This window comes from Triticum urartu, chromosome 2A (genome assembly GCF_056163025.1).
Source record: "Triticum urartu cultivar PI428250 chromosome 2A, HENAU_Tu73, whole genome shotgun sequence".
NCBI classification, from domain to species: Eukaryota; Viridiplantae; Streptophyta; class Magnoliopsida; order Poales; family Poaceae; genus Triticum; species Triticum urartu.
Genome location: NC_141874.1, coordinates 294,547,395 through 294,569,873, shown reverse-complemented (window position 1 = coordinate 294,569,873; position 22,479 = coordinate 294,547,395).

Below are 22,479 nucleotides of genomic sequence, written 5' to 3'. Positions count from 1 at the left end.
GGGTACATATTGGGGTAGCAATCAGTACTATATGTCTACTATCTAGTTAATCTCGGGTGACTACTATGAGTTTCATGTTGGGTGCAAACAAACATTAAAGGAGCCATCATCTGTATTTTTAACTAAAGCTATTATCTGCCTGCTATCATTGGTTTTCAGTCTATCGACAGGTTGCTACCATCACTCTGGATTTGTGCATGCACTCCTTACATAATCTCACTATGTCTTATTCCTATGCATGTCAGTTATTGTACACAATGGAACTGAACATGTAGAGCAAAAGAGACGAGCCTAGCGTGGAAATAAAATTTCATGCAGACGTTGCTCTATGGTGGGCGCAAAGGCAGCCCCCCTCCACCCATTTTGGATCGTAATCAAGAGGAAGATAACTGTTCTGAGGGGGATTCAGAAGCAGAAGACCACTCCTATTTACCCCATGAGGTCTTAGCTCTAACTTGGCATGGTGATGTTGGTAATATCATGCATATGGTGCCTTGCATTGCTTACTGTATACATCAAAGATGTCATCTGCTTAGTTTAGACATGCATTGTGTCAATGCCATCTATTTAGTTTCATTATGGTATATGTGAATCATGCAATGCCATCTTGTTTAGCCAGGCATCATATATGTGAGTTTTGCAATGCCACCCTGGTTAGCTAGTCATCTTATATGTGAATTATATCATGACATCATTTTTTTATTACGTGTTAAATTTGTCAACAATTTTAGTACATTCAATTACTCTTCTCGTGCATCAGCCATTCGGCACGGTCATGGTAAAATCTGGAGTGGAAACAAGGTATTTAGAGCATACAATGCTATCTGACGAACCACATGTCTTGCTGGTTACAGATAGCTCCTCAGAGGAGGATTCAGAGACAGATGACCAATCCTATTCCCCCCGAGGTGCATGCTCTAACTTGGCAGGGTTATGTTGCTCATATCGTGTGTATGGTATCTTGCATTGCTATGTCATTTGCTTAGTTTAGACATGCTTTGTGTAAATGCCACCTATTTAGTGTCTAATTACCATATATGTGAATTATGCAATGCCATCTTGTTGCAAGACATTATATATGTGAATTATGCAATGCTATCTTGTTACAAGGCATTATATATGTGAATTATGCAACGCCATGCTGTTTATCCAAGCGTCATATATTTGAATTATATCATGTCGTGCTGTTTTTGTATTTCTCATTGCTTTTGTCAACAATGTTTGTATATTCAACTACTCTTCCTATGCATCAGCCATTTTAATTGGTGATTGAGAAATCTGGAGTGAAAACAAGGTCTTCAAAGTGGACAATGCTACCTGCTGAAGCAGATATCTTGCTGGTTATAGATAGCTCTTCAGAGGAGGATTCGGAGGCAGATGACCAGTCCTATTATCCCCCTGAGGTGTATGCTCAAACTTGGCAGGGTTATGTTACTTATATCATGCATATGTTGTATTGCAATGCTTAGTTTTTACATCATATACACGATATTGAATGCCATCTCCTTAGTTGACACATCATATATGTGATTGCCCTCTGCTCACTTCCTTATTATATAAATCATATATTTGAATTATATCATGCCATGATGTTTACATAGGCAGCATGTATCTGAATTATGGCATGCCAACCCATTTTCCAAAGACATAATATAGTGATATCATCTCATCCTGTTTACATAGTCATCATATTTTGAATTATGTCATTCTATCCGTGAATTATATCATGCTATCATGTTTCCATCGACGGCATGTTTGTGATTTATGGCATGCCAACCAGTTTAATAGACACATCGTATAGTTATATCATGTCATCCTGTTTACATAGTCATCATATTTTCAGGTATGTCATTCTATCCTGTTTAGTTAGCCATCATACATGTGAAATTGTGTCATGCTATCCTGTTTAATTAGCCATCATATATGTGATATTATGTCCTGCTATTCTGTTTGGTTAGACCACATAAATGTGAATTATTTCATGCCCTATTTTCTTCCCTACTATCCATTGCACTTGTCTATCATACAATGTATGTACATTCAATTACTTTTCTTGTTTATTAGCCATTTCAATTGGAGGGGGTGATGCCAGTATCTGTGGGAGTAAAAACATGGTCTTCAGATAAGATCGTGCTACCTGTCGATCGAGATAGAACCACGGTTGTACTTGCCCAAGAACCAGCCCCACCACACATAACCCAGACTCACGCTGATTGTAACCCTACGCAGTTGGACAGAGAACCAGCTACACCCCTTCTAACCCCAACCCCAGCAGATAGTAACCCAGTTCCCGTTGACACAGCTCTGTCTCCACCACAGAGCACCCAACCACGAGCAGTTAGTAAGGCAACTTCAGTACCCAAAGCACGAGGACAACCACTCCGAACCCCAAGTAAACGCTTAAAGCTGAAGAAGAATTATTCTCAGGTCAGGTTCCGTAGCTATGGTTCATACTACTTTGCTCTTGCATCACTGTATTTACTCATACCAACTAATTTGAAATTTGAAGGATGCAATTGAAACTCCAATGGTGCAACAGGTATGTTTTAAACCTGTTTCTTTAACGTGTTTGCTGTTGTAACTTGCTCTATCTTGATTTCAGTTTCAATTGAATAAACATGTATCTTCTCATGCCATGCACATTACAAGCGTTGTTATTATTGTGTAGTTTCCCACACTTATATTCTGTCTATGCTACTTTGTCTTAAATAGATATGATTCGAACTGTATCTATCTTGATTTGGAAAATAAACTAGAATGATATAGACCATATAGTGACCATACTACTTAGATATATGGTTTCATGATGTTATTCCGTACACCTTACTACTGAACTGGTTTACCAAAATGAGTTTCATATACTACATTGTAAACCTGTGATGTGTTTGTTTGTTTCTCTTTTAGAACGCAGATAAAATATTGGACAAGAGTACCCCGCTATGCAATGGTAAAGGAAGTAATGCAAATAAGGTTCAAGATAGTGAGACATCCCTGTTGGTCTCCAAGAAAGCTGATAAAAACTATATTGAAGACACTGAGACAACCCCAAAGTCATGTCTTGATGTAGTGTTCGAGTTACTGGCTACTACTGCTGGCACCGGCTCTTCGAAGTCGCTGCCTGAATCAGTTCGGCCTCTTGACTCTCAACTTCAAGTTGAAAGACATCAATCAGATGTTATGCGACAGGAAGCTGAAGGACTGAGGAAGTCCTTGCAGAATTCAGATGCATACTTTCTGGTGCAATAGCAAGTGCTGGAGGATTTAAGTGCCAAACAAGAGAAAGTTAATAAGCTTTCTAAGCATCTTGCCAGCATTATGGGTACCCAGGATATTGTTTCTTGAGCTCTTCTGAAGTGGTTTCAGTTCTGGAGTTGTTTTGCTGCGGCATTTATATGCTGCTTTGTTCCCTATATTTGCACTGGTGGCGAACTTTGATGCCCACTAGATGTAATATGTGTAATAGCCGTGATAGCCTAGCATAAGTCGCTTGCTAATTTATTTCCTTATTGTCTTGTTTATTTGTTTTCTTTTAGTCAGTGCCGTTCTTTTTGTGCCGTTTTCTAGTGGCCGCAATAACCTATTTTTTAAAACTAGGCCACAATAACCATGGGATACATATGTACTGTAGTTAACATGGGCATCCTACGGGCCGTAGAAACAATGGGCCTTCTACGGGGCGTAGAAACAATGGGCCTTGTATGGGCCATAGACACAATGAGCCTTCTACATGCCGTATCATCAATGGGCCTTCTCCGGGCCGTATGATCGGTTGGCCAAACATGGGCCAATAACAGACCACATTATGGTCGTAAATGGGCTAGAGTTAAAATCTTCCGTTCATGGGCTGACCATAATGGGCCATTGTTAATCGGCCGTATTTGATGACGCTATGAAAACGGCCCAACGAATTAACGGGCCACAAACGGGCCAACTGTAACCACGAGCTGAATTTGGCCCACAAGCAGAAAATGACAGTAGCGGGTCGTAAGTAAATGAATGCTAGAAATGAGCCCAAGAATAAATGGGTCCTGAGAAGGCCGAAAGATAACATGGGATGGAAACGGATTAACGGAATAATGGGTCGTTAATGGGTATAAAGTGATGCACTGTTCATTACGGGCCAGTTTCACCACGTGTCGTTAATGGGCTGAGGGTTACTAAGGGCCTCATATGGGCCGAAAGATGTCATGGTCCATACATGGGCCGGAAGTTAAAATGGGCTGGAATTATATTGGACGGCCGAGATGACGCTACCGGGCATAATTCGGATAGGCCGTAAACGGGCCCTCGGATAGCGGGCTGTAAATGGGCTATATGCGAACAAGTGTTTAACAGGCTTGCCGCGGGCCGCCCGCCACCTTTTGACCAAGTCAAATGGGCAGGACTTTTCACAAGAATGGGCCACTGTTGGGCCGTGCCACGTGTTGACGTATCATAGGCGGTTTGGATCCAATGAGTGGATGACATCTGTCCCAACGGTGAGCCGACACGTGTTTCCTCCAGCCAATGATGATTTTACACGTGGAAAATCCCCATTGGTCGGGGCTGTTAATGGGTTATCGGATCCAAAACCGGACCCGATAGCTTAATGGCGTTCCGTTACGGTGGATGCCACGTGTCGGTTACCCTTGACGAAAGCACTTCTGTGACGCACGATTTTATCGTCATGGAAGTGGACACTTCTATGATGATAATTTTGGTAATGTCATGGAACACTTCTACGACAGCACAGGTATGACTATCTGGTTTCTGTCATAAATTTGTCATGGATGTACATGCATGACAGAGAACGTCCCTACTATGACAAACACGTATCATCACAGAAGTGTATTTTTTTGTAGTGCTGGTTCGGCAAGGGCGACGTCACGTTGCACAAAGAGGAGACGAGTGTGGGACAGGATGACAGAGATCACACAGGTAATTTTACCTAGGTTCAGGCTGCCGTGAGGCGTAAAACCCTACTCCTACTTTGGTGGATTGATGGTGGAAGAGTGGTGCTGGAGCGTAGTACACTTGCCCAACAAGGGCGGCAGTGACTACGCGCGTATGGGCGTGTTAGTTATCCAACTTTCTAACCCTTTCTACGGTTGCCATGGACCTCCTTTTACAGATTAAGGGGTTACCACAATGGTAAAGTAGCCATTATGCACTGATAAGATAGCAAACAATGCTATCATACCTAACTCTACAGGCTAACAGGGCGCATTAAATGCACCGCTCAACGTCACATCGTTGGTTGCCCGGTAGGCCTTGCCGGGCTGTCTCGCTAGCTCCACACCTACTCGCTTGACACGTCGCAGGACGGGTGTCATATGTAGGCATTTCCTGTAGAAAGAGGCCGCCATGTAGCAAATGGCTGCCACTTAGTCACTTTGCAGCTTGACACCACACTCGTTGACGACGTGGGTCATGGCGGAGTGGTCGGGTGACGTGGTATTGCCTTCCCGAGCCCCGGCAGGCCCTCCCGGGACGCCTTGGACGTCTTCTTCCCGGGGTGACCGCGCCCTTGTCGAGCTCGCCTGCCCGGTAAGGTAGGCTTTTCCCCTGGTGGCATCTCGCTCTTCTGGCTTGATCTTGGTCTTCTTGATCCGCATGTTGGTTGTTCGATGACCTTGGTCTCTTGTACTCTGGCATGGCCTGGTGATGTAATCCTTTTCCCCTGTCTGTTCTTAGTCTGGGCAACAAACCCAGGGTTTGTTGTGCCGACAATAATACAGGGGGGGCCAGTGCTGATGGTATTGGTCCCAAACTAGAGCACCATGCGGGACCGCCCCTTGGCAACTTGGGGTATTTGGTACATGTACACTTAGCTCATCCGTCGTGGCCTGAGACAAGATATGCGCGGCTACTATTAGGGTGTCGACACGTCGAGAGGTCTTGCTGACCTTGTTTTACCATGGTCGGAATGTCTTGTGAACTGGGATTTCGAGTTTGATTGGGTTGTTCCAGGAGGAGGATTTTCCTCCGCTGATCGTGAGAGTTTGTGATGGACTAAGTTGGGACATCCCTACAGGTTTGAACTTTCGAAAGCCTTTCCTATGGTTATGTGGCAGATGGGAATTTTTAATATCTGGTTGTAGATAACTTGACACCAGATCTGAATTAAATACACCAATCGCGTGCATAACCGTGACCGTCTCTTTTTGAGTGAGTTCGAGAAGAGAACACGATGGGGTTATGTTTAACTCGTAAGTAGTTCAGGATCACTTATTGATCGTTACTAGTTTGCGACCGTTATGCGTAGTTTCTCCTCTTTCTCTTGTACTTGTAAGTTAGCCACCATACAATGCTTAGTGTTGCTGCAACCTCACCACTTATCCATTACGTACCCATTAAGCTTTTCTAGTCTTGATACCCATGGTAATGGGATTGCTAAGTCCTCGTGGCTCACAAACTACTAGAACAACAGTTGCAGGTGCAGTTAATGCAATGATCTGACGCGAGAGTGATGTTTGCTTGAATTGGAGTTCTTCTTCTACTTCTTCTTCTTCTTCGATCAGGGGATAGGTTATTGGTCGGCCGCCTGTGCTAGCAGGGTGGATGTCGTTTGTGTTTTTGTTTGTGTTTCATCCATAGTCAGATGTTGCTCTCATGTAAGATGTTTGATGTATTGGTCGGGCAAATGTATGCCTCGTTTGTTTCGCCATTTGAGTTGTATATGGTACGATGTAATGATATCCACCTTGCAAAAGTGTCTTCAATATGCGGCTCTATCCTTGGTGGGACCTTCAAGTTCCTCTCGAATAGGATCGCATATTGGGCATGAAAGGACTTAAAGCGGGCTCAAAAGGAGCAGAAGACCATGGGAGGTAACTGAGGGAGTCCTGGACTAAGGGGTCCTGGGGCGTCCGGCCTGTTAGCCATGGGCCGGACTGATGGGCTATGAAGATACGAAGACGGAAGACTGCACCCATGTCTGGATAGGACTCTCCTTGGCGTGGAAGGCAAGCTTGGCAACCGGATATGTAAATTCCTTTCTCTGTAACCGACCTTGTGTAACCCTAGATCCTCCCGGTATCTATATAAACCGGAGGACTTAAGTCCGGATAGCAGACTCATTATCATAGCCATACAAGCTAGACCTCTAGGGTTTAGCCATTATGATCTTGAGGTAGATCAACTCTTGTAATACTCATATTCATCAATATCAATCAAGCAGGACATAGGGTATTACCTCCATAGAGAGGGCCCGAACCTGGGTAAACACAGTGTCCCTTGTCTCCTGTTACCATCGACCTTAGACGCACAGTTCGGGACCCCCTACCCGAGATCCGTCGATTCTAACACCCACGATATCAAGACTATTTAAACTTATGGGTAGGAAAGGGGTAATGAGGTGGAGCTGCAGCAAGCGCTAAGCATATATGGTGGCTAACATACGCAAATAAGAGCGAGAAGAGAAGCAATGCAACGGCCGTGTACTAGAAGTGATCAAGAAGTGATCCTGAAACTACTTACGTTCAAGCATAACACAAGAACCGTGTTCACTTCCCAGACTTCGCCGGAAAGAGACCATCACGGCTACACACGCGGTTGATGCATTTTAATTAAGTTAAGTGTCAAGTTCTCTACAACCGGATATTAACAAATTCCCATCTGCCCATAACCGCGGGCATGGATTTCGAAAGTTCAAAACCCTGCAGGGGTGTCCCAACTTAGCCCATCACAAGCTCTCACGGTCAATGAAGGATATTCCTTCTCCTAGGAAGACCCGATCAGACTCAGAATCCCGGTTACAAGACATCTCGACAATGGTAAAACAAGACCAGTAAAACCACCCGCTGTGCCGACAAATCCCGATAGGAGCTGCACATATCTCGTTCTTAGGGCACACCGGATAAGCTAAGCGTACAAGAGCCGACGTAACCCAAGTTGCCAAGGGATGGCCCTGCACGATGCTCTAGTTTGGACCAACACTCAGAGGAGCACTGGCCCGGGGGTTTAAATAAAGATGACCCTTGAGTTTGCAGAATCCAAGGGAAAAAGGCTTAGGTGGCAAATGGTAAAACCAAGGTTGGGCCTTGCTGGAGGAGTTTTATTCAAAACAAACTGTCAAGGGGTTCCCATTATAACCCAACCGCGTAAGGAACACAAAATCAAGGAACATAACACCGGTATGACGGAAACTAGGGCGGCAAGAGTGGAACAAAACACCAGGCATAAGGCCAAGCCTTCCACCCTTCACTACTGGAATCAGCTAATTTGCCATCTGCCAGCTCTTTGCCGTCTGCTAGCTGACGGCAAAGAAGCTCTTTGCCATCAGCTACCAAAAAGCAGACGGCAAAGATCTGGCGGACGGCAAACAAGCTCTTTGCCGTCCGCAAGATCTTTGCCGTCCGCCAGCTGACGGCAAAGAATCTTTGCCGTCAGCTGGCGGACGGCAAAGAGAGAGGTGGCCCCCACCCCCCGCCCGTTTGGGAAACACTTAACGGCCCACCTCTTTGCCGTCTGCCAGCAGACGGCAAAGAGGCAAAAGGCGGACGGCAAAGAGGGGCGGACGGCAAAGAGGCAGTACCTAACGGCCCGTATGCCCCCCGCCCCTCTCTGTTCTCTCCTCGCCCCACTTCCCACCCGGCCCACCGCCGCCGCCTCTCGCCCCCGCCGCCGCCGCCCCGTCGCCCCCGCCTCCCCGGGCCCCCGCCGCCCCGTCGCCCCCCGCCCCGGCCCAACGCCGCCCCGGCCCCCCGCCGCCCCGGCGCCCCGCCGCCCCGCGCCCCACCGCCCCGGGCCCGGCCCCCCGCCGCCCCAGGGCGCCCCGGCCAGCTCCTCCGCCGCCCCGGGCCCGGCCCCCCGCCGCCCCAGGCCGCCCCGGCGCCCCGGCCAGCTCCTCCACCGCCCCGTCCCCCTCCTCCACCGGCCCTGCCCCAGGTGAGCCCCCTCCTTTTTTCTGTTTTTTTTTCTGTTTTTTTCTTTTCTAGTTTTAGTTTAGATTTAGTTTTAGGTTTAGTTTTAGTTTTGTTTTAGGTTTAGATTTAGTTTTTTCCTTTTTTTCTGTTTTATTAGTTTTAGGTTTATGTTTAATTTAGATTTAGTTTTAGTTTTAGTTTTAGGTTTAGTTTAGTTTGAGGAAAGAAGAAGAAGAAGAGAAAAAGAGGAGAGGAGGAGAAGAAGAAGAGGAAAAAGGAAAGGAAGAAGAAGAAGAGGAGGAGGAGAAGAAAAAAGAAGAAGAGGAAGAAGAAGAAGAAGAAAAAAGAGGAGAGGAGGAGAAGAAGAAAAGGAAAAAGGAAAGAAGAAGAAGAAGAAGAAGAAGAAGAAGAAGAAGAAGGAAGAAAAGGAAGAAAAGGAAGAATAGGAAGAAGAAGAAAAGGAAAAAAGAGGAAAAAACCCGACTGGACACGGCACCCCGACCCGACACGGCACCCCAACCTCGACCCGGCACCCCGACACGACACCCCGACCCCTAGACCCCGACCCCGACACCCCGACCCCGACCCCAACCCCGACACCCCGACCCCGAGCCTGACCCGACACCCCGACCCCGACACCGACACGGCACCCCGACCCCGACCCAGCACCCCGACCTGACACCCCGACCCCGAGACCCCGACCCCGACATCGACACGACACCCCGACACCGACACGACACCCCGACACCGAGACCCTGACACCACACCCACCCTTACCCCGACACCGACACGTCACCCCGACCCCGACCCGGCACCCCGACACCGACAGGACACCCCGACCACCGACACCTCCCGAAAAGGTGTTCTTTGGCCTTCCAGAGGCCGACGGGGTCATATATTTGTGAATTATTAGTTAGGTCATATATTTTTCGATTTTGTTATGAAAAACATCATATATAATTGTGTTGATCGTGTAGTTTTAAATGTGCAGTTGTTTCATCGCTGCGAGGTTTGGTGTTCGACGACCTCGCCGTGCGTTTGACGAGCTCTGCCCCTTCGTTCGTGGGTGAGCACAAATGACAAGTCCTCCTCCCCCATTAATTATTTGATCTATTCCGATGAAACTTGATAGCTAGCTATATATGTGTCTTGAATCATCAGTATGCGTAACCAATATGTGTCTCCCATTCGAAAGCGTCATAGTTAAAAATATGCATGCATTTGCATATTTATAACCTTGATTCTTTCGAATTGTCCAACGCTATCCATGGACAGCCCGAGTATGTGTAGATTGGGTTCGTTTTTCCATATGCTTTGCTTCGGATCCGACGCATATATTTCATCAGTGCCTCCCCTGTTGTTCTCCGGGTACACATCCTCTCTGTTTATTGCAGAGACGTGTATCAGGAGAACAGCGGGGAGGTGCTGCCCAAATTTTGCGTCGGATCCGGAGCATAGCATGGGAAAATATACCCAATCTACACATACACGGGTGGGATTAGGACCTATCATTACCTATTAGAGTGTAGGTTGCATGGACGTAATAAAATTGACAAAGTAGATCAACTGATGAATACATACATGGTGAATTACATATATAATTGTTGTGTGTCCAGTAGCTTTGAAAGTCAAGATGAGTGACCGTGCTTGGATGTATACCGGTCACACTGGTCAGAACAAATGGAGCGCTGAATGGTTCACAAAAACTAAGGGGTTTGTGCAAGCCGCATTTGCAAATGGCCAAAAGAAAACCTGGTGCCCCTGTTTCCGGTGCGGCAATTGGGAAAAGAAGACATAGGCTGAAATGGGCAAACACCTGCAGAAGAGTGGTTTTACGCCCGATTATACGGTGTGGACATTTCATGGTGAGTCTGCCCAACGTGACCGAGCTGAGGTGGATCGTCGTCGCACCGACGAGCATGGTACCGGGATGGAAAACATGGTGCAAGGCTATGATGATGCTCGGGATTCGGACGAGGAGATGGAGGAATCTGGAAAGGCCTTCAATGAAATGTTGGAGTCTTCGAAACGTCCGCTCCGCAAGCACACTGAGCTTTGTCAGTTGGATGCCATCTCACAAGTAATGGCTCTGAAGGCTCAGTTCAACTTGGGCAGAGAATGCTATGACGCAATTATGACAGTATTTGGACGCTTTCTACCCAAAGGCCATGTAATGCCTGCAAACCTGTACCAGTCGGACAAAATCCTCCATGCACTGAAGATGCCCTATGAGAAGATACATGCCTGTGAGAAAGGATGTGCCTTATTTAGGCTTGACTATGCGGACTTGAACTATTGTCCCATTTGCAAGTCTTCCAGGTATATTGTGGTAGACAACGGTATGGGTGAGAAGACACAGACCAAAATCCCCGTTAGTGTTCTTCGGTATATGCCAATCGTACCAAGACTTCAACGTCTTTTCATGGTCGAAGAGACGGCCAGACAGATGACATGGCACAAAACAGGCAAAAGAACCGAACTAGATGCAGATGGGAATCTGATGATGGTACACACATCGGATGGTGTTGCGTGGAAAAGGTTTGATGAATTACATGCTGACAAAGCGGCAGATCCGAGGCATCCTCGAGTCGGCATCAGCACGGATGGGTTCAGTGTGTTTGGTATGAGGGCAGCCCAATACAGTTGTTGGCCCGTATTTGTCTTTCCACTCAATCTCCCCCCCGGACAGATTATGCAAAGAAAGAACATTTTCCTGACGTTGATAATTCCAGGACCCAACTATCCGGGCAAAAATATGAATGTGTACATGCAGCCGCTTAAGGACGAATTGCAAGAAGCCTGGGATAATGGGTTCAAGACATACGACGCCTTTAGCAAACGGAACTTCATAATGCATGTCTGGTACATGTACTCGACGCATGACTTGCTGGCGTATGCGCTATTCGTTGGCTGGTGTGTGCATGGTAGGTTCCCGTGCCCCACATGCAAGGGAGCTCTTGAGTTTCGTTGGCTTCAGGCCGGTCGCAAGTTTTCTTGCTTCGACATGCATAGACAGTTCCTGGATCCTCGCCATAAGTTCAGGAAAGACAAGAAGAACTTCATCAGGGGTAGAGTTGTCAAAAACTCTGCACCACCTGCATTGACAGGCCAATAGACCCTGGATCAGTTAAACGCTCTCGAGCCAGATCCACAACGTCCAGGGTACTTCAAGGGGTATAATACTAAGCATGCGTGGACTCACAAAACATGCTTATGGGATCTGCCTTACTTCAAAGACCTCCTTTGCCCACACAACATCGACGTGATGCACACTGAGAAGAATATCGCTGAGGCACTTTTTGGTACATTGTTCGGCATAGCTGGGAAGTCAAAGGATAATACTAAGGCTAGAGTCGATCTGGAGGCGCTATGTGATAGGCCGTTACAAAACATGAAAGAACCGAAAGGAAAGCAGAACTGGACGAAGCCAAAGGCATGGTTCAATCTTGGAAGGCCAGCTATGAGGGAAATTCTCTTGTGGGTGCAACAGCAGTTGATGTTCCCCGATGGGTATGCAGCGAATCTAAAGAGGGGAGCGAATCTTGATAAACTAAAGATATTTGGTCTCAAGAGTCATGATTGGCACATATGGATTGAGCGGGTAATGCCGGTGATGTTGCGTGGCTTCACCCCTGAGGATGAATGGCTAGTACTGGCAGAACTCAGCTATTTCTTCCGTGTTCTTTGTGCGAAAGAACTATCGCCTGGCGTGCTAGAAGAAATGGAAGAGTTGGCGCCGGAGTTGATCTGCAAGTTAGAGAAGATCTTTCCACCGGGCTTCTTTAATCCAATGCAGCATTTGATTTTGCATCTCCTGACCGAGGCAAGATTGGGGGGGCCGTGCAAAATCGTTGGTGCTACCCAACTAAGAGGATGCAGAAGACGCTTCGAGAAAAATGTAAAAATAAACGTAGAATTGAAGCATCGATGGCTGAGGCATTCATCACTGAGGAGGCGGCAAACTTCGTAACAGCGCACTACGAAGCCAAAAATCGTCATTTGCATAATCCGAAGCCTCGGTACAATGCTGACGAGCCTAAAAAGGGTGGATCCAACCTCAGCCTATTCAAAGGGAATCTCGCACCAGCTAGTGTTTCACATCCAGTATCTTTGGATAACGAAGAATGGCGGACCATTTCGTTGTATATCTTCAACAACCTGATAGAAGTGCGGCCATACATCGAGTAAGTTCTCGGTACATTGTTTCGCAACTTCTATTTCCTTTGAACTACTCTTATTCCTGGATATGTCATACAGTCGATACGTCACCATATTCTCGTATGGAGCGGAGATCCAAAAGGATTCCGTCGAAGAGTATGAGCTTCCCGCAAAGCAAGGAGGTGGCTATCCCGGTTTCATCTCTTGGTTCAAAAAAATGGTAATTTCTATTAGACAATTTCATATCATTCGCTAATTTGTGCATAATGCAACAATCCTTTCATATTAAACTTGTAGGCTAATTCAGAGTCTATGGACGCCGAATTGAGACAAGTCGCTAATGGTTTTGACTATAAGGTCCGTTCATTTGACAACTACGACATCAACGGGTATCGCTTTCGTACCTGTGGCAAAGAGCTATCTATGGCCGACCGAAAGTCAACAAATTGTTGTGTATCTGCTATCGGCGAAGGAGGTACCGAGTATTATGGGAGAGTTGAAGCAATTTATGAACTTCTGTTCTATGGTGAAAATCCACCGAATGTCGTAGTCTTCAAATGTTATTGGTTTCAGCCGAAGGAGACTAGAAGGACTCATGAGCATGTAGGGCTAGTTGAAATCAACCAAAGCACTCATTTAGATGTTCCTGATGTCTATATTATGGCTCAACAGGCGACCCAAGTATTCTATCTACCGTGGGCCTGCCAAACTAATCCAAATCTGAAAGGTTGGGATGTCGTTTATGAAGTGCCGCCACGTGCTAGACTTTCTCCCCCAAAGGAAGAGGATTATGAACCTCACATTAACCCAGACACATATGAAGGAGAATTCTTCCAAGAGACACGTCTTTCCAAAAAGCATTTCAAGAACCGCTATACTTCACCCCAAAACATTGAAGTAGACAGCGACAATGAATCCGACATCACCCCAGAGGAGGAACAAGAAGAGCCGGAACAAGAAGAGGTTACTGCTGCGGATGACCTGTCAATGCTTGACCGATTACGTCAAGGTGGCCTTGCACATGTTGATGCCAATGAACCCTATGAGCCCGTCATTGATTATAGTGATGATGATGATTATGCATTTATTGATGATACTGATCGAGATTATTAGTAGTGTCAGGTATTACATTTTTTTTATGTTGTACTTGATGATGATACACTTAAGTGATACACATATTATTATTCATGTCGGTCTTTTTTTATGTTGTACTAATTTCGTTTACTGTTTGTCATGGCAGGTGTTGAAAGATGGTGGGCGCTGGTCGGGAGCGTGGTCTGAGGTCTTCCATTCCAGACGCACCTCTCCGCCAAGCGTTGCTTGACTGTATGGCCACACCGCCGGGCCCTTCTTCGTCGACCGCGGTGCCCAGCAGGGGACGAGCTCGAGGTAGGAAGAGAGGAGGTGGGGCACGTGGTCGTGGGAGAGGAGGTAGGGCTACGGCGCCTTCCTCGCCGCCACCCCCGGCTGTTTCACCCGAGCACGTGACTGCTAGGGTGGACTCGTCCGAGGAGGAGACTACACGGACTCCGGTCCACGAGCCTCCGGTCCACGGGTCTTGGGCCCACGAGCCTCGGGTCGACTGGCCTTTGGCCCACGAGAGTTCGGCCCACGTGACCCCGGAGGAGCACACGTCCGGATGGGGTACCTGGCCGGATCAGCCCGAGGAGCCGAGTGGCCATGCTGATGATGGTGGGGAGCCGACTGATCTTGAGGAGGAGGGGGGTACCGTCTACCAGCGTGGTGCTACACGGCTCCCGTCCGTGCCGGTGACCCGCGAGCAGAGGTGGTTGATTTTCCCTGATGGGGAGAGGTACGTAACCAAATGTGCAGTCTGTGTGCGAGAAGACAGGTCAGACCGCTCCGCCGATGCCAGTGATTGCTCCTGGGACCACGGTGAGTTTTATTGAATGGACATTACTTGCTAGTCTTAACATTTGAGTGTCATCATGCTAAAAAGACATTGGAAATGATCTTTGGTGCAGCGTAACTCCAGACAAGCATCGCACGATCCTTCTCCAGCTACCGACACGAGCCACCCCGCTCCTACACCTCCTACATCTTGGTAAGTTTATCTAGTGTTTTGCTTAACACATGCATAAAGACCTAGACTTAGCTTTATTTCCTCCAATGCTTACCATAATGACCTAGACTTAGCTTCTTCACCTCCAAAATGACTTAATAAGCTTACTGACCTCCAAAACCATCCATTTTACCTAAGTTAGCTCTAAAACGATCTGTACTTAGCTTTGTTTCCTCCAAAATGACCAAAGTTAGCTCTAATATGCTTAGTTAACTAGGTTTGCTCAATAATGACATGTACTTAGCTTACTTATGTCAAAAATGGCATAATTAGCTTAGTTAGCTCATAAACGATCCATTTTACCTAAGTTAGTTCTAAAATGATCCATTTTACCTTACTTAGCTCATAAACGATCCATTTTACCTACGTTAGCTCTAAAATGACCCATTTAACCTTACTTAGCTCATAAATGATCCATTCTACCCAAGTTGGCTCTAAAATGACCCATTTTACCTAGGTTAGCTCCAAAATGATCCATCTTACCTAGGTTACCTCTAAAATGATGCATTTTACCTAAGTTTGCTCATAAGCGATCCATTGCACCTAGGTTAGCTCATAAACGATCCATTTCACCTAAGTTAGCTCACAAATGATTAATTTCACCCAAATTAGCTCATAAATGTCATATATTCTTCTTCTTCTTCATTTTCTTCTTCTTCTTCTTCTAATCTTCTTCTTCTAACTTTCTTATTTCCCATTTTGCAGAATTCATTCACTTCACGGAAGCTTGCATAGATGGAGTGCTTGTTTGGATGAACTATGTTTCCTTTGTATCTATGAACTATGCATCTATGGTAGGATGACACTATTGTAATATGTATGGTTGGATGCATGTATATGTCGAACTTGCTATGTATGGTTGATGGAACTATGCATGTATGATGAAATTATATGTGTTGGATATCTCATATGTTTGCTGTGAACTTGCCATGTGAAAAATATATATGTATCATCTATTTGCTGTGAAAATGGTTGGGTATATGAAAAAATAGAGGCAATGCATGCTCTTTGCCGTCTGCCACTGACGGCAACGGGCTCTTTGCCGTCTGCCGCGGACGGCAAAGAAGCCACGTGGCATCCAGCTGTGCTTCCTGGGAGCTGACCCATTTGGTCAGTTTGCCTACAGTGGCAGACGGCAAAGAACCTGCCATGTAGTGACGTGTCGATGACATCATACGGCGGACGGCAAAGACCCTAGAAATTTTGCCGTCAGCGGCGGATGGCAAAGGCCTTCCGTTAGCCACTTAACGGACTGACAGCGCAATTATTGTCGTCCGCTCTCTTTGCCGTCCGCCGCGCTCTCTTTGCCATCCGCCGCAGACGGCAAAGACTTTGCCGTCAGTAGCAGACGGCAAAGTAGCTGTTTACTGAAGCCTACTTTGCCGGAGCCTTTTGCCGTCCGCGGCTGACGGCAAAGGCCTTTGCCGTCCGCCGTTCAGGCCTTTGCCGTCCGCCGTGGCAGACGGCAAAGTAGCTGATTCCTGTAGTGCTTTACCAAGTATATAGGTGCATTGAAGTAAATAAGATATATTGTGATATCCCAAACACATCCATGTTCCAACATGGAACAAACTCCAAACTTCACCTGCAACTAACAACACTATAAGAGGGGCTGAGCAAAGCAGTAACATAGCCAAACAACGATTTGCTAGGAAAGGAGGGTTAGAGGCTTGACATGGCAATATGGGAGGCATGATATAGCAAGTGGTAGGTATCGCAACATAGAAAAGAGCGAGCAACTAGCAAGCAAAGATAGAAGTGATTTCGAGGGTATGGTCATCTTGCCTGAGATCCTGCAAGGAAGAAGAATGAGTCCATGAAGAAGACAAACAGACGTAGACGAACGGATCCTCACAACTCCGGAACGAAACCGAAGCTAACGAGAGAGGCAACCCGGAAAGAAGCAAGCATCATAGTAAACAATCATCTCATAAGCATGGAACGATGCGCAAGCAAGTATGATGCATGACCGGTTTAATGAGGCATGGCATGGCAAAGTGCACAAACAATACTACAAATTAAGTGGAGCTCAATATGCAACGAGTTGCATATTGACGAAACACCACATCAATTATTTAGTTCTCTCTCGTTTATGTACCCAACAATAATAAATGTTCTTAAACATGGCAAGAGGTGGAGCATAGGTAAACTAAACATTAAGCAAGTTTAAATGAGGCTGGAAATAACAAACAACAATTTTGGTAAATTCCCATATGCATTTAGCAATTTGGTGCAACAACAATTTTTAAACTTTTAAATTTTATTATCATGATGTGGATGACATGTTCAAGTTTATGCAATTTTAAGAAAAAGTTGACATGAGTGAAACATTTGTCAACGTGGCGGAAACGAAAAGGGTGCCATGGCAACGAATCCGAAAATGATGCCATGGAACATATCGGTTCCGGTAGCTCAGGGAGATACCGGTGCAAAAGGAAAAGTGACGGGAGCGTGTCATGCGATGAACGGTGGGGTGCTCCCGGATACCGGGTTCCCACATGTCGGTGACAAGGCAAAAGAGGGGCAACGTGCACCGACAGTTTAAACCCGAGGCGAACAAGGGTGCATCTCATACAACATACATTCATTCGAACACGGGTGTCGTCTCGGGGTTATACCTTGAAAGCGTGCAAAACGGGACGGAACGAGTTCCTAGTGGAAGTAGTCGTTCATAGGTCATCGAGGGAAATAGTGGTTCACGTTCGTTTTTGGAGAGGTACTTGACGAATCCAAGGTTTCCGAGGGCGACGGTAGTTGTAGACGGGTCTTCGGCCACGGAAGTAGTCGTACATGTTTTCGTAGAGGTTCGGGGTCAACAACACGGAACTTGACGTCCACGGGGTCTTTGCGGGTCGACGGTAGTGGTTCACGTTTTGTAGCGGTTCGAGTCATCGATGGAGGAACTTGGCGGTCCATATAGTCGTACTTGGCGCATCCGAAAGGTACTTGGTGAATCCCCGTAGTCGTGCACGGGTCATAGAGGAACTTGGCGTTTCTGTCTGTTCTCGTTCGAGCATCCATGTGGTCTTGCCGATGGTGTACTTGGCGAGTACCATGGAGGCGGTCTTGGCATGCAACGAGCAATGACGTGGTGCATAGGCAAGGAGGAGGCCAACAAGGTGTTGTGCGGTGATGGCCTCAGGAGGGCCATGGCGTGGTGTAGACAGAAGGAGGGGGCATCTACCCGTTCGTGCGCGAGGAAGGAGCACAAGCACCAAAGAGGAAGAAGGCACTACGGCCACCGGAGGCAGAGACGATGCGTGATGGCTGGAGGCCGGGGACGGTGGATGAAGCAGCAACGGACAATAGTGGGCATGGGAGGCTCCCTCGTGTGCGCCCGTGGCGTCGAGCACGAGAGGAGAGGCAAGGCCGTGATGAAGCAGCGGGGCTCTTGGCGGAGCCGGCCATCCATGGGGTCGTCGGGGTTCCTGTCCAAGGTCAGAGAGAGCGGATATGCTGCGGGGCGGTGGCGCTCCTCGAGGTAGCCGACGGTGGCGAATGCGCGGATCCAGGCAGCAGCGGACGGGATCCAGCGACACGGCTCTAGCTGCTCGATGCAAGGGCGCGGCAGGGATAGATGTAGGGGGCGCGTCGGGGGAGGCTCGGTCGTCGCCGACGGCTTGGAGGGGATTGGGCGCTAGGGCTCCTCCCCTGGCTCATGGTGGAAGAGAGGAGAGGGAGACGAGGGGAGGAAGAGCGAGGGGATTGGGCTCATGCCGCTGCGAGCGCGTGCGTGGGAGGTGGCGGCAGAAGGGAAATGAGGAGGAGGGGTTCGAGGAGAAGGAGTGCGCGTGGGGATCGGCTAGGGTTACTGGCGCCGGCGCTGGGCCTTGGCCTCGGTGCAACTTGGCTGCGGGCTTAGCGGCCGGCAGGGCTGCAGGCTTTCTCTCCCTCCATCTCTTCTTAAAAACTTATTTTCTTTAACAGAAAAGATATTAGAGAGAGGAAAAGAAAGAGAGGGTTAGGGAAGGATTTTGCGCATGGGGATAATATTTCTAGACTCACAAAAATGTGAGGAATTTAAATAAAATGACAAGAGGATTTTTGGAGAAAAAAAGATTCGCAGATGTTGAATTTAATTCAACATGTTTGAATTTTGAAACTCATTCGAAAGGACTCTAAAATGGGCTGAGATTTTTCAGAAGTGCCTCGATAAAAGAGATGAGAGATATTGGCAAGGTTTGAAGCTCAAACTCGAAGAGGAATAGACATGGATTATATTTTGCATGTGTATTATGGCTGAATTTAATATAGCTCCATAATATCGGGAGGATATGTTATAAAGACAAATCTTCCTTTCCTCAATTTAAATGGATCGAAGATCCATACGATTTATTTCAAAGAGTTTTGAAACGGTTGCAATATTAATGGCATGATGACATGATGCAATGCACATGATGCAATGATGAATGCAATAAACCAAACAAATCACACGACGAAACCTAGAAACCCTGGAAGGCATCTGAAGCTCCGGTCTTGGGGCGTCACAATTACCTCCATAGATAGGGCCCGAACCTGGGTAAACACAGTGTCCCTTGTCTCCTGTTACCATCGACCTTAGACGCACAGTTCAGGACCCCCTACCCGAGATCCGTCGGTTTTGACACCGACATTAGTGCTTTCACTGAGAGTTCCTCTTTGCTATCGCTAAAAGGTTTCATGGCCCCTTCAATCGTCAATAATGACGCTGTCCAAGGAGAAACTTTTCTCCCTGGACAGATCTTCGTGTTCGGCGGCTTCGCATTGTGGGCCAATTTGCTTGGCCATCTAGAGCAGATCGAAAGCTACGCCCCTGGCCATCAGGTTAGATTTCGGAGCTTGAACTACATTGTGGACACCCGTGGAGACTTGATCTTCGCCGGATTCGAGACCGCGGTAGCCGCTCGCGGTCAGCCCGATGATTATGACCTAAATCTGTCATCAGGCTGCATCCAGGAGATTACTCCTGTAACCGCTCTGGCCCTAGATCCGGAGCAAGCTGCGCCACCCAAGGACGGGAGGATCAACCCCACCACGGAGGCCATAGAATCCATGGTGTTGGAGCCGCATATAAACTTAACCTCTCACGACGTCTCTGTCAGCGGAACTCCGGACTCATCTTCGGCCGTAAGTTCCAAACCACGTGAGGCCGCGGATGCGGAGCTTGATTGTTTATCGATCTTCAAATTCAGCACCACAGACATCTTCCAGCAATCGCCTTTGGGTGATGTGCTAAACTTGTTAAATAACCTGTCCTTGACAGAGGACTCACAGCCGAACTATATCCGGCTCGAACTAGGGGCTGACGATGGAGGATTTTGCTTCCTACCCGCCACCCACTTCATAGCCACAGTCGAAGATTTGACCGACGAACTTGACTACGAATCCGAGGACATTGACGGTATGGACAACGATGCCAGAGAAGAAGAGGTCCAGAACCCGCCGTTCACCGGACGCTGGATGGCCACTTCCTCGTACAATGTATACATGGTGGATACACCAAAAGAAAACACCGGCGATGACAAGGAAGATCCAGCTGAGGATAAACCTTCCGAAATACTATCAAAACGCCAGCGTCAGTGGCACCGCTCTAAGTCACGCCACAGTAAAGATAACAGTACCGGCACAAGAGAAGAAAAAACTCCAGAAGGTGTCGAAGACAACGAAGACCTTGTTGATACAGCTAATGAACAAGATGAACGGGAAGGCGGGCAGGTTAGCCTTGGTAAACAGGCCATGCACGAAGATTCGGAGAACGGTAACTACCTTCCGATCTCCGAGGACGAGGTGAGCCTCAGTGCCCAGGATTTCATCGTGCCTGAGGAACCTCTTGAGCAGGAGCGCTTCAAGCGCCAGCTAATTGCCACTGCAAGGAGCCTGAAAAAGAAGCAACAGCAGCTTCAAGCTGACCAAGATCTACTCAATGATAAATGGACCGATGTCCTAGCAGCCGAAGAGTATGGCCTCAAGCGCCCAACCAAAAGCTACCCAAAGCGCAAATTGCTACCTCGGTTTGACAAGGAGGCGCCGAACTACATACCTCCATCGTACAATGCGGCTGACCGACCACCACGTGGTCGAGACAAAACGGCAACTCACGCCGAACACCAGCCAGCTCCGCCTCAATGCACAGGCAGAGGTAAATTAGCCCATGGGCATACATACGACCTCCGACAAACCCTGAACAATAAACCAGGACACACTAGATCAATCTACAGATCGTGAGGGCGTGCCTCGACACGCCACGACGGCCACCTATTCGACGTGACAAACTTAGTCACACGTGGGCCAAAAACCGCAGACGGACTCCATCAGAGCTACATCGTGATAAGGCCTGATATAGAGGCGCCGCACACCCTCATTGCTTCATGGATGAGGTCCTGGATCAGGAATTCCCAGAAGGGTTCAAGCCCGTGAATATAGAATCTTACGATGGAACCACGAACCCCGTGGTATGGATCGAAGACTTCATTCTCCACATTCACATGGCCCGCGGCGATGACCTCCACGCCATCAAATACCTTCCTTTAAAACTCAAGGGGCCAGCTCGGCACTGGCTCAACACTCAGCCTGCAAAATCCATTGGCAGCTGGGAGGACTTCGAAGAGGCCTTCCTCGATAACTTCCAAGGTACATACGTTCGACCTCCGAACGCAGATGACTTAAGCCATATAGTTCAACAGCCTGAGAGTCCGCCAGGAAATTCTGGACTAGGTTGTAACTAAAAGGAACAAAATCACCGATTGTCCGGATGCCAAAGCCCTAGAAGCCTTCAAACACATCATACGCGATGAATGACTCGCTCGCCACCTCGGCCAAGAAAATCCAAAATCCATGGCAGCCCTCACCGCACTAATGACCCACTTTTGTGCGGGCGAGGGCAGTTGGTTGGCCCATAGCAAAAACAATGCAAGAGACGCCGACACCCCTGAAGCTAAAACTAGCACAGACAAGTCTCGACGCAACAGATACAAGCGTCGAAACAATAGTGATAACACGGAGGAAACGACAGTCAATGCCGGATTCAGGGGCTCTAAGTCTGGTCAGCCGAATTAGCCGTTCCAAAAGAACAATTCAGGCCCATCTAGCTTGGACCGCAGACTTGATCATCCGTTCCAGATTCATGGCACCCCAGACAAGCCACCCAATCATACAAATAGAGATTGCTGGGTTTTTAAGCAGGCTGGCAAATTGAACGCCGAGAACAGGGAAAAGGGATCGCAAAGCGAGGACGATGACGAAGATCCCCAGCAACCGAACATAGGTGGACAGAAGAAGTTTCTCCCTCAGGTCAAAACGGTGAACATGATATATGCTACCCGCATACCCAAGAGGGAGCGCAAGCTTGCGCTCAGGGACGTCTACGCGATAGAGCCAGTGGCCCCAAAATTTAGTCCATGGTCGTCATGCCCG